This window comes from Schistocerca americana, chromosome 6, assembly GCF_021461395.2.
Source record: "Schistocerca americana isolate TAMUIC-IGC-003095 chromosome 6, iqSchAmer2.1, whole genome shotgun sequence".
In the NCBI taxonomy this organism is placed as follows: domain Eukaryota; kingdom Metazoa; phylum Arthropoda; class Insecta; order Orthoptera; family Acrididae; genus Schistocerca; species Schistocerca americana.
Window position 1 is genome coordinate 331957216 of NC_060124.1, and position 13400 is coordinate 331970615.

The 13400-nt window shown below is 41.1% G+C and overlaps 1 protein-coding gene across 4 annotated transcripts in view; it reads right to left on the minus strand.

Moving 5' to 3' along the window:
- The window catches only part of LOC124619874 (lipase 1-like), a 219889-nt gene that overhangs the window by 20582 nt on the left and 185907 nt on the right, over positions 1-13400 (minus strand). The window lies entirely within an intron of this gene.

The window sequence follows — 13400 nt, forward strand, 5'->3', positions numbered from 1 at the left end:
GGGCTGGAGTATGAAGTGCTGGGTGGATGGATTGGGCAGGTCTTGCGTCTGGATCTTCCACAGGGAAGGATCTTAGGTGAGATGCCCTCAGTTCAGGGCATGATGATAGATAATCAAAGCCCTGATGAAGGATGTGGTTCCGTTGTTTCTGTCCAGAGGCACATTGGGTGATGAATGGGTCACTTCTTTGTAGCTGATTCTTGGGAGTGGTGGGAGGATTTGAGGTATGTGAGCATATGGCATGGGAAATCTGTTTGTCAACTATGTCTGGGGGTAGCACTTGTCTGTGAAGGTCTTTGTGAGACTTCCAGCATACTAGGCAAGGGAGTTCTTGAGACCGGAGATACGCTGTCCTGGGTAGCCAGGCTGAATGGGAGAGATTTTTTGGTGTCAAAGGGGTGGCAGCTGTCAAAATGCAGGTGCTGTTGGTGGTGATGTATTTAATGTGGACAGAGGTGTGGTTGAAGCCATCAGAGAGGATAAGATCAATGTCCAAGAAAGTGGGACACATGTTGAGGACAACTAGGTGAAGCAGATGGGAGAGAAGGTGTTGAGATTGTGAAGGAATGAGGAAAGCTTATCTTGACACTGAGTCCAGATCGTGAAGATATCATCAGACTTGTATAGGAGGGTCCAGGGAAGTGCCCATGGCTGTGTCTCAGATTTTGTATGTATATGTTCCCTTCAAAGGACAAGTAGTTGTGTGTTAAGATAAAGCTTGTAAGCTGTATGAGGAATTATGTAGTAATCAGACTTCAAATCCACTAGCTAGTCTCAGAGTCAAGACAACATTTCCTCATCCCTTCACAACCTCAACAACTCTCCCATCCACTTCACCTTGTTCTTCTCAACCCAGCATGCCACTTTCCTGCACATTGACTTTCTCGTCTCTGATGGCTCCATCCACACCTCTGTCCAAATTAAATGCACCAAATACCAACAGTACATGCATTTCGAAGGTGCCATCCTTTCCACACCAAAAAATCCTTCCCATACATCTGGCCACCCAAGACAGCATATCTGCAGTGACAAGAACTCCCTCGCCCCATATGCTGAAGGTATCACGATGGCCTTCACAGACAGGAACTATCTCCCAGACCTGGTCCACAAAAAGATTTCCTATGCCATATCTCTACACACTCCCAGTTCTCCCACCAACCCCCAAGTACAAGCTAGAAAGAGTGCCTGTCCCTCTTCATCACCCAATTCCACCCCGGGCTAGAACAGTTGTACCACAACCTTCATCAGGGCTTTAATTGTATATCATCATTCCCTGAAATGAGAGACATCCAACCCAAGAGCCTTCCCATAATTATACATCATCAAGCCCTGAAATGAAGGACACCCTACCCAAGACCCTTCTCATCCCTTCCAGAGTGGTATTCCATTGCTCACTCCACTCCACGACATCCTTGTCCATCCCTATATCACTCCCAATACCAGCCCATAGCCAAAGGAATCACATCTTTGCAGAAGATCCAATTGCAAAACCTGCCCAGTCCACCCACCCAGCACTTCTTATTCCAATCCTGTCAGTCTTTTCCTACCTCATCAGAGGCTGGGCCTGTGAACTCAGCATGTCACACATAAGCTCTGCTGCAACCACTGCACAGTTTTTATAGTGGTATGACTACCAACCAGCTGTCTACCAGGGTGACTGGCCACTGCCAAACTTGTGGCCAAGAGCTAAGTGGACCACCCTATGGCACAACATGTAGCTGAACATAGCAGGCTTGATTTCAATGGCTGCTTCAAAATGCATGCATCTTGAGCCTCTCCTCCACCAACACCTTTTCTGAACTGCACAGGTGGAAGTTATAATTAGAACACATTCTCCGCATACAAAATTATCCTGGCCTCAACCTATGATAACATACTGTACCCACAACCTCCTCCCAACAGTTTCTGCCCCCTCCATCCTATAACCTCCTCTCAGTTCATGTTGCCTCACCCTCATTATGTGCCACTCTCTGCCAATGCACCAGCCAGTCTTTTCCTCTCTCTGCTCTTCTCCTTTTCCACTCCCCATTTTCCCACCTCCTCCCTCCCCCACAGCGTTCCAATATTACGTCTGGCAGCCTTGTCTTGCTGCCTTCAAGTCCCTGCACTTTCCACCAGACAGCTCACATTTCTCCTACCACCAATACTATGCTAGCCTTCCCCCTTCCCCACCGCACTTCCTGGCTGCTTCCATTCAATGGAACAGTTGCAGTCTGGCCAGAGCATCAGGAGATAGTGGTCAGGTGTGCACGACATGTGGCTGCTTGTGTGAATGTGTATGTGTTTTTCTTTTTTTTCTGAAGAAGACTTTGCCCAAGAGCTTATTATGTAACAGCCTTTTTGTTGTGCCTGTCCGCAACTCAGTGTGTCATCTTTATCGTGAATAGCAGTCTATACTTTTCATAGTTGTTGATATTCCATCCTGGACTTTCCATTGTTTCACACTCAGATAATTTTTGCGTAGGGTGGCTGATGAAGTATGTTTTTAATTTAGGTTGGGTTGGTAGGGATTCACAATTTCTTGCTTTATCAAACAATGGGATGACTCCTCCCCCTACACACTTAGATACGTACACACACAGCCATTTTTTTTGGTGTGTGTGTGTGTGTGTGTGTGTGTGTGTGTGTGTGTGTGTGTGTGTGTGTGTGTGTGTGTTTTCATTAGCTCATGAAGAACTTTGTTTGACAGTTTATTCAACACTCTAATTTGAAATGTGCATGTCTGCTGCTTAATTTATTGTGTTATGTGAGATGAGAGGTTGTTGAATAACTTTACAGCAAAGCACACAACTCCACTCTGAATTTTGGAAGCCTATATTCCTCAAAATACAGGAACAATTATAAACTTTTCCATCTCACAGAACTTAGAAAAGTAGTTCATTTTCCTCATCCCCTTTTACAGTATTTAATAATCCTGCAGCAGTGGAATAACTTGATGGGGAATGAAATTCACTCAACTGTTACAAATAACTCAGGGATGTCACACTACAACCATTTAATAAAATAAAATAAGACAAAATTGGTTTAAAATATTGTGTTTTCAGCATTGTAAGTAGACACATCATCATGTTGCAATAGCAGACATCCGGACATTGAGGTGACGTGACATTATCGGCACACGTCTGTTGTAATTAGCTACACCTGTGACAAAAAAGGGGCACCCATGTCCTTCATGATATTGTAGTGCATAAAATAATCCATGTACAGTCTCATTGGGCAGTAAAACTGCAAGCATAGGTGTTGTGACTCGCCAATCTTTCAAAGAGCCACCACGCAGTTATGCGCGTCCTCTACATGCAGCGCTGTCTGCCAGCCATGCAGCAGCAGCGCCACCTAAGTGGCCAGCCAGCCAGTGGCAGCTAGACTTGGACTCAGTTATGATTTGACTTTTTAAGTGTACTCTGCTTACTTGATCTGTGACTTTCAAGTATTGTGCCTTCCTTGAAATATATTAGTTCAACTTGAAGTTATTACAATTGGCGACGAGGTAGTGATTCTACTTTTCCATCATTTACCCACATGTTTCCTTGTCTACTTTAGAGCAACTATTGCAAGGTCTCATAGAACAGCAAATGCTTCTCACAAATGTGATTCATGATTTCGTCACAGCATCAAATGCGGGGCATCTCTCATCGTTGTCTCTATCTACTTTTCCTCCTTACGACGAGACGGCGGAAGACTGGTCTGATTACGAAAAACGTGTTCAACAGCACTTCTTGGCATTTCATGTCACGGACGAACAAACATGTAAGTCTCTGTTCCTTTCATGGACTTCACCTCAAATGTATTGGTTATTGTCGCAATTGGCTCCTTTGTAAGATCCTGCATCTTTGTCCTTTGCTGAAATGTGCTCACTTCTGTCCATCTATTTTCAAAAGCATATGCATGTGGCAGCCTCTTGTGTTGCCTTTTATCATTGTCAAGAACAACCGAATCAATCCTATCGCACTTGGGCTGCTGAACTTCACAGCCTCAGTAGAAAGTGTCAATTTGTTACTGAAGTTCACAAAGAATCCTACGCCGATTCCATGGTACGGGATGCTATTATCTGATCTGTGCCCGACAAAGAAGTTGGGCAACATGCCTTTCAGTTGGCAAATATGACTCTAGATGAAGTCCTATCCATTGCTCAGTCTTTTGAAATTTCTCGCGGCACTGGAGTGCAAATAGAGGCATGGGGCAACGTCAGGGAAATACAACCTCTGTGCGATGTTGATGAAGTGTGTGGCGTGTCCCCGCCGGCCGACGTGGCCACAGTACGCTCACAAGCACAGCCTCGGCCTAACCGTAAATAAACCTCTAAGAAACTGCAGCAAAACCCACGGCAACTTCCTTCATGTCCGCAGTGTTTTACGAAACATTCATGAGAAGATTGTCCACAACGTTGGGTCGTGTGTCACAAGTGCAAAAAAAAGGGTCATGTGTCATCCGTTTGCAAATCCGACCACATACATGATGTTCATGAACATGACACTGATTCTGATTCTGTGTTGTCTGTCAATTGTACTTCTTCCCTTTCAGGGAAGTTATTCCTCACTGTTCAAATACTTGGTCGAAATGTTCGCATGCAGGTGGATACTGGTTCTGCTGCCACTATCATCAATTCTCAGACGTGTCTTCAGTTGGGTTCTCCAATCCTGTCACCTGTCACTAGGCAATTATGGACTTGATGCTGAGGTATCTTACAAATCTGTTGTTTGCACTGTTCCCATATTTGTGGTCGACAATAGTAACGCGGAGAATCTTTTTGGTTTCGATGCCTTTTGCGTTTTTGGCTTCTCCATGGATGACTCTGTCAATATCGTCTCTGATGCTATTCCTTATGCTCAATTGGATTCCTTGTTGATGACATTTTTGTCCCTTTTTTCTCTTGGGTTAGGCCGTGCAAACCACTTTGAAGGTCATATCCCGCTCAAACCCACTGCTCAGCCTCAGTTTTTTCGGGCTCGGCCCATTCCTGTGGCCCTTCGTGATCAGGTCAAATGGGAGCTGGATCATCTCACTGCTTCAGGGGTCTTGCTTCCTGTCCCTTCCAGTGAGTGGTCCTTTCCTGTCATTGTCGTTGCTAAGCCAAATGGTGATATTCGTCTCTGTGGCGATTTCAAAGCCACTGTAAATGCTCAATGCCTTATCGACACTTACCCTATGCCTCAACCTGAAGAATTGTTCACTAAACTTGCTGGAGGCCAGTATTTTTCTAAACTTGACCTGTCAGAAGCTTATCATCAGCTTCCTCTCGATGTTGCTTCCCGGCAGTTTCTGGTCCTTGACACGCCTTTCGGCCTCTATCAAAACAAATGATTGCCATTCGGTGTTGCCAGCACCCCTGCTCTCTTTCAGCGATTCTTGGAACAATTATTGCTCACCGTCCCTGGGTGTATAAATTACCAGGATGACATTGTTGTCACTGGCTCCACCACTGACGAACATCTTCAAAATCTCCGCACACTTTTTCATGTCTTACAGACTGCTGGTCTTAAGTGTAATCTTCAGAAATCAAAATTTTTTGAGGCATCTATCACGTACTTGGGGTTTCAACTCTCTCGGGATGGTATTCGTCCACTTCAGCAAACTGTCGCTGCGATTGATGCCCTTCCTCGCCCTACATATTGTAATACTTGAATTTTGGTATATTTAATTGGTTTCCTAGTGCACAGGATTGTAAAAGATGAAGCTCATAATGGAATAAATATATTGGATAGTTGTGGTAAGTATCTTCAGTATTTTAAAAAGAACACTACAGGAAGTTCTCAGGGAAAATCTGCACATAACTTGGACAATTCTTTCCTGCAGAAAGAAAGTTATCTTTGGTGTGAGTGCATTGCGCCAGAGTGGAGGCATCCAAAGGAAGTGGATTTTGTGACACTGACATCTCCAGTATGTAAGAGTGTCCTAATGGAAAAGTAGCTGAAGACTGCTTTTTTGTGGTCTGGAGGGTACGATGTTCCCATCTAACTCTGCTGTCTATGTGAAGGCCTAAGAATGTTGTATTTCCTGTCTGTGATGTACAATAGATATCTCTTGTTGGATTTTGTGATCATAACTGAACTGTATATAATTAACTTTGCTCAGTTTTTTTGTAAGTAAGTTTACTTTGAGTCAGGTTAGGATATCTGAAAGTAATTTGTTGGCATCAACTCTAGATTGGTGACATGTTTGTTGTTAGTCTTCAGCTCCCTGTAAAGATGTATGTAATTACAATATCAAAAGAAAAACTGACATTCATTAATCCATGTTAATGCTGTTTTTAAAGCAAAAAATGGTGCACAATTTTGTAACAAAAATTTTTGATCATGTAATCAGTGACATAAAATTTCCAACAGGCAGCAAAGTAATATATATAAACAAACTGAAGAAATTTCTCCTTGACAACTCCTTCTATTCTGTAGAAGAATTCCTATTATTGTAGTGTGTAAAAAGTGGTAGGTAGGAATCACTAATCTGTATATTGAAAAATAAATAAATAAAATAAAATAAAAAAGACTTATAGATGTTCAGCATGTAACCATGTTTACAAATTAATTTTTGATTTGAATGTAAAATGACTCATTCCACATCATTACCATTTATCATGCAAAATGACCCTTGAAATGAGAAACTAACTGGAAAATTAACTAACTCTTGGAGGTATAATTTTAGCCAGTTCCTCATTTCCCCTCTGATGGCATAGATGCACACTCAGTTGAGAAGTATTTTGTGATCCACACAGACAAAGGACTTAGATACTTCACAAAATGCACCAACTGGCTTCATTTTTGTGCCTAGGGATTCCAGTACCTTGTTCGTGAAAGAAATTACAACTTCAGTTATGGGCATACCCTTTCAGAAACAAAACTGCCTTTCACTGATGGTGACAGTTTCAGAATACAGTACATTTTCAAGGATTTTTGCAGCTGTGGTCAAGACGGAGGGAGGATGATAGTTTGTGACATGTTATGTCTCCCTTTTTGTGGAGAGGCTTTACCACTGTAAATGTCAAAACACCCCAATCAGAACAGACTGTTAGAAGTTTACTGAAAATACTATCTACACCTGATAATCCATTACCTTTTAAAGAGCCAGTAGTTTTCTTTATTTCATTTCCAGCTATGGTGGATATGTTCATCTCACTTATAGGATTAGGAAAATGTTTCAGTATTTCTGCAGCACTTTCTAAGGAGCCATTGCAGCCCATTTGCTCAGCACCACTTGCAAAATAAGCATTGCAGGACTATGCAATTATCTCTTGGTTGCTTATATGTTTATCAGCAATATTTAAGACACTGTCTTTGGTTTTACTGGCACATTTTGGGCCTGTCTCACTCCTTATTATGTTCCAGATTGTTTTGGTTTTGGAGCTAAAATATGAACTTTTTGATTAGTTTGATCAGTATTTTACAATACTTTTTGTAATGATTGTGATGTACAATTCTTGTTTGTGTTTGCAAGATATGCTTTCTCTTTTGTGGTCCATATTTGTCTGTGGTATCTTTGGGCTGATTCCTGTGAATTCTTTTTGGAAAGGAACCTTCAAATACAGTAGAAAAGCTGATTGTACTTGGAATTGACATTTCTCCTGCAGTATACAGAGTGGTTCATTGATCGTGACTGGGCCAAATTTCTCACAAAATAAGCATCAAACGAAAAAATTACAAAGAATGAAACTTGTCTATCTTGAAGGGGGAAACCAGATGGCTCTATGGCTGGCCCTCTATATGGTGTTGCCATAGTTCAAACGGATGTCAACTGTGTTTTTTTAAAATAGGAACCCCCATTTTTTATTACATATTCGTGTAGTACGTAAAGAAATACGAATGTTTTAGTTGGACCACCTTTTTTGCTTTGTGATAGATGGCGCTGTAATAGACACAAACATATGGCTCACAATTTTAGATGAACAGTTGGTAACAGGTAGGTTTTTTAAATTAAAATACAGAACGTACATACATTTGAAAATTTTATTTCAGTTGTTCCAATGTGATATATGTACCTTTGTGAACTTATCATTTTTGAGAATGCATACTGTCACAGCGTGATTACCTGTAAATACCACATTGATGCAATAAATGCTCAAAATGATGTCCGTCAACCTCAGTGCATTTGGCAGTACGTGTAACGATTCCTCTCAACAGCGAGTAGTTCGCCTTCCGTAATGTTCTCACATGCATTGACAACACGCTGATGCATGTTGTCAGGCGTTGTCGGTGGATTACAATAGCAAATATCCTTAAACTTTCCCCACAGAAAGAAATCCAGGGATGTCAGATCCGGTGAACGTGCGGACCATGGTATGGTGCTTCGACGACCAATCCACCTGTCATGAAATATGCTATTCAATACCACTTCAACCACTCGCAAGCTATGTGCCGGACATCCATCATGTTGGAAGTACATCACCATTCTATCATGCAGTGAAACATCTTGTAGTAACATCGGTAGAACATTACGTAGGAAATCAGCATACATTGCACCCTTAAGATTGCCATCAATAAAATGGGGGCCAATTATCCTTCCACCCATAATGCCGCACCATACATTAACCCAATAAGGTCGCTGATGTTCCACTTGTCGCAGCCATCATGGATTTTCTGTTGCCCAATAGTGCATCTTATGCCGGTTTACATTACCACTGTTGGTGAATGACGCTATGTCGCTAAATAGAACGCATGCGAAATGTCATCGTCCCGCAATTTCTCTTGTGCCCAGTGGCAGAACTGTACACGACATTCAAAGTCATCACCATGCAATTCCTGGTGCATAGAAATATGGCACGGGTGCAATCGATGTTGATAGAACGCGTGCAAAATCTGTCATCATCCCATAATTTCTCTTGTGCCCAGTGGCAGAACTGTACACGACGTTCAAAGCCATCACCATGCAATTCCTGGTGCATAGAAATATGGTATGGGTGCAATCGATGTTGATGTAGCATTCTCAACACCGACCTTTTTGAGAGTCCCAATTCTCACCCAATTTGTCTGCTACTGATGTGCGGATTAGCTGCGACAGCAGCTAAAACACCTACTTGGGCATCATCAATTGTTGCAGGTTGTGGTTAACGTTTCTCAATGTGGCTGAATGCTTCCTGTTTCCTTTATTAATGTAACTATCTGGCGAATGGTCTGGACACTTGGAAGATGTTGTCCAGGATACCGAGCAGCATACATATCACACCCCCATTGGGCATTTTGATCACAATAGCCATACATCAACATGATATTGACCTTTTCTGTAATTGGTAAATGGTCCGTTTTAATATGGGTAATGTATCACGAAGCAAATACCGTCCACACTGGCGGAATGTTACGTGTACAGTGCCATCTATCACAAAGTGAAAAAAGTGGTCCAACTAAAACATTTATATTTCTTTATGTACTACACGAATATGTAATAAAAATGGGGGTTCCTATTTTAAAAAATGCAGTTGATATTCATTTGACCTATGGCAGTGCCATCTAGCAGGCCAACCATAGTGCCATCTGGTTTCCCCCATCAAGCTAGATGAGTTCAAGCTAGACGAGTTTCGTTCTTTGTAGTTTTTTCGTTTGATGCTTATTTCATGAGATATTTGGCCTGGTCACTATCAATGGACCACCCTGTATACTGTCTCCAATTTGCATAATCAAGGTATGATTTTAAAGTCTTAATCATTTCTCCATTTACTAGCCTGACTACTTTCAGTGGGACTCAGCTTCATTTTTGCAAATATTCATATCGTCAATAGTAAGTCTCTGGCCACCATGGGTCAGAGATACGATACAATAAGTTCACCAGACAAAAAATTTGTCATCACAGTGCTCAGGCACATTGCTAAGCCTTTACAGATGGTGCAATGATCAACTCACATGGTCAACTGCATGCACGCTGCCTCTACGTGAGCATAAGGAAGTAGCAATCAGTGAGACATTTATTTTTCAAATGCACATTGTACATAAATGTGGGTAATGTGAGGACATGACAGAGTGGCAAAAAGGGGCAGTTGTGTTTGGCCATGCCTAAGGCAATATGGTGTGTGACGCTGCTCAATTTGTTGACGTTTTGTGCCAAACAGTTCAATGTGTATACAAGCAGAGCTGTAACAAACTAGGTCACGAAATGTGATGTCAGAATTGTGGTTGGGAAAAGATCCTGACAGAGGAACCAGAGACAAGTTTCATGGTTTACGAATCAGAATCACTTCCAAACCAAACAGGAATTGCTGCAGGCAGTCTGGTAATGAGAGAACATTGTGACAAGAACTGCTTGCAATGAATATTTGGCATTAGTCACCTCGCAAGACGTTATTGCTCACACAGGCACATAGAAATGACAGCAGCAAAGTTCATCAGACTGGAAGAATATGTGACTGGTTTTCTGAACACTCCACCACCCTATAAATCTTGACTGGCTTGCAAAATCAGCTGACATGAACTATACAGAAAAACTGTGGGACATGTTGGAACAGGGGGTAAAATGCCAACATCAGCATCCTTACAATTTGTGGAATTATGCAATCAAATCTTCAACAAGTGGCTTAACCTGAATATGACATACCTGCACAACCTAATGGACTCACTTTCTAACAAAATCCAGGCAGTTTTCAAGTCAATGGATGTAATTATGCGGTATTAAATGATGCTAGTAGTGATCCCTCTAGGAATGACAAATTTTTTTCAAATAAGCTTATTTTATTAATAATGACACTGCTCACTTTCCCTTGGTCTGCAAGAATGTTGCAAGATCATAAGCATTGTGAAGACTTGGAGTGACTCAACCATAGCACTGATGTTCTTTTGAGACCTAATGCTGCTAGAAGAGGAAAAGATGACTGTGATAATGTAGAGAGAAGACTTTTTGTGGATTTGCCGCAAAGCCTGCCACCTGCCTCTACTGCAGTGTGGTCTAGCTCAGTGATGAAGAAAGATTGCACTAAATCAAAACTTTTAACATTAGATATGAGTTATTCAGAAAATTATTTTTCTTTTGATACACATGTCAAGTTGATTAAATTATTCTTTTGAAAGTCATCATAATTAATTTAATTATATGCTATCAGACTCATTTTCCTCTACGATTTGCGATTACTGTCAGCTTGCTTAACCTGCTGACTATGGGCCTATGGGGGGTGGATGAATTTTCTGGGTCCTACTTTGATTAATTCGACAATATCACGAGGTGACAAATACTGGCAGCGGCTAGCCAGCCAATAGTTTCAAATTCAGCCCATGGCTACTTGCCGCAGAAAGTCTCGAGACTGCCACCTGTTTTTGTAGAAGTTTCCACCTCAGCAGCAATCTCAACCTCTAAGCTGTGGCTTCTGATCACTGTACAGGGGAGCTAATGGTAACCGGAGGGACAGTTAGTTTGGCTGTATGGCCCTTATCTTATTGGTGGAAGCTTACTGTGTTGTGTTGAACACTGCTCAGCCACAAAAGTGATGATCACCCAGTTGTGACTAATTGATCAAGTTGAGTGAACATGAGCAGTTATGACAGTCACGAGCTCAGGAGCAGCCGCCCTCTTAGTGTCGGTGAGTATGCTTGGTGCACCGTTTGCTGCAATGGACTGCACTGCTTGCGAGATAGCAGGTACTTAAATTCATCTCAAAATACACATGTACTGCTATAGTTATACTGCTAATGACTCAGTATGCAGTAAACCAGGCACTATTTAAGATTATATCAGAATAGTTGTTTGAAGCAGCCTGCCTGGGCTTCCACTCCCTTTCATGCTACAGAACATAGTTCTCCATCTATATTTTATATTCTTGTCCTGAAGCAAGAAGCCATATGACCTGGGTTTCATAAATTTATGGTTATACTCGTGTATTAGGTACCTCACCAATTCATTATGTGTTACTGGAGGAACAATACAATAGATCTTACCACAATAGACACATTTTCTCTTTTCTATAGGTTCCCTTCACTTTCTTGCTGTTATGTTAATTAACTATCAACTGAACCCATGCTAGAAGAGAATTAGTTCCAGTACCAGCCAAGATCGGGACAGCAGCCAACAGGTAGTTGAATGACAACTCTCACCACTTGAAGGGAAACATTTTGCCACTTCTCTTCAAATTAACATTCATTGGTATTCACGCCATTGGATTAAACAGCCAACAATAAGTACATGTGATTCTCCTCTTTCATATGTTTATTACTGCAGGTTTCATACACTCTGGTGAGACAAGCTGTTCAGAGAAAATTTTTATGCAGTGTTCCTTATCTGAGCTATCTGTGGGCTAACATTGCTCATGACTAGTCTCTTCATAAACTGATGACTTCCAAAGAATGGAAAACCATGCTGTCTGTGACAATGACAAATAGAGTGGCCATGGTTATGGAATATTTGACTCAAAAGAACAGAAAGGGAGAAATGGAGGAAGGAGAACTGGATGAAAAATGAGTTGGTGGAGATAACATATAACTGACAATTACATAACATCCAAAGTTAATGTGCTGGTTAAAACTGCCATATAATTAGATAATTATATTACTGTTATTGGCAAATGTCTTTGGCATGTGCTAAGAAACCAGTATGTAATGAAATTTAAATGATATGAAAAAATAACTATCATATGAAATAATACAATACGCTATAGAGATAAATGCAGTTTGGAACATAGTTTGTCCTCTGAAATTCAAATGCCACTGGTGATGGGCACACACACGATACTAGTCTGGCAATAAATAAATGAAAGTAATCCTTACTCAGTAGCTTACATCAATGTACATGAATTCATGTACATTAAGATAAACATACTCATCAACCATTTGATACTCATTGCTGAATAAAGGCCCAATCTTGACTTATCATGCATACAGTCAACAACTATAAGCATCATCATTGTGCCTGCTCATTTCCTGATGTCATCTACCCACCTTCCTTTATGTTGTCAAGTATTTTCTTGTCTACTGGAGCCCAGCAAAGAGCTCCCTTGTCTGTCTAGCATCCATTCGCCTGGCTACATCCCTTTACATCTACTCATTTCTGTTAGTCATTTTTAGGTCTTCGTTTCCATTGTGTTTCCAAATGAATCTGTTTAGTTTTCATGTCTCTCCTGGTGATTCCTAACATGTATCTCTCCATTACTCACTGGGAATCCCACAGTTTTTAAAACTGGTTTTCCATTAAAAGTTTCATTTCTTTTCCTATCAGTCCAGTCACTATCTTTAACAGCCCCAAATTATGACTTCATAGATAATTTGTACTTTTTTGCTTTATGATATTGATTACACATCATTTTAGAAGCATAGTGATTGATTTTCAGGCCTACTTTCAAACTTACTTTTGTAGTTTCTTCCATTCATTGTTGAAGATTATTTGCTTGAGAGAGAAACAGTACAGTACCAGCAGTACAGTGCCATCAGCAAAACATGCACCCTTCAAATATGTTCTATTAACATGTATTCCTTATTTTTCTTACCAGTTTAATGATTTGA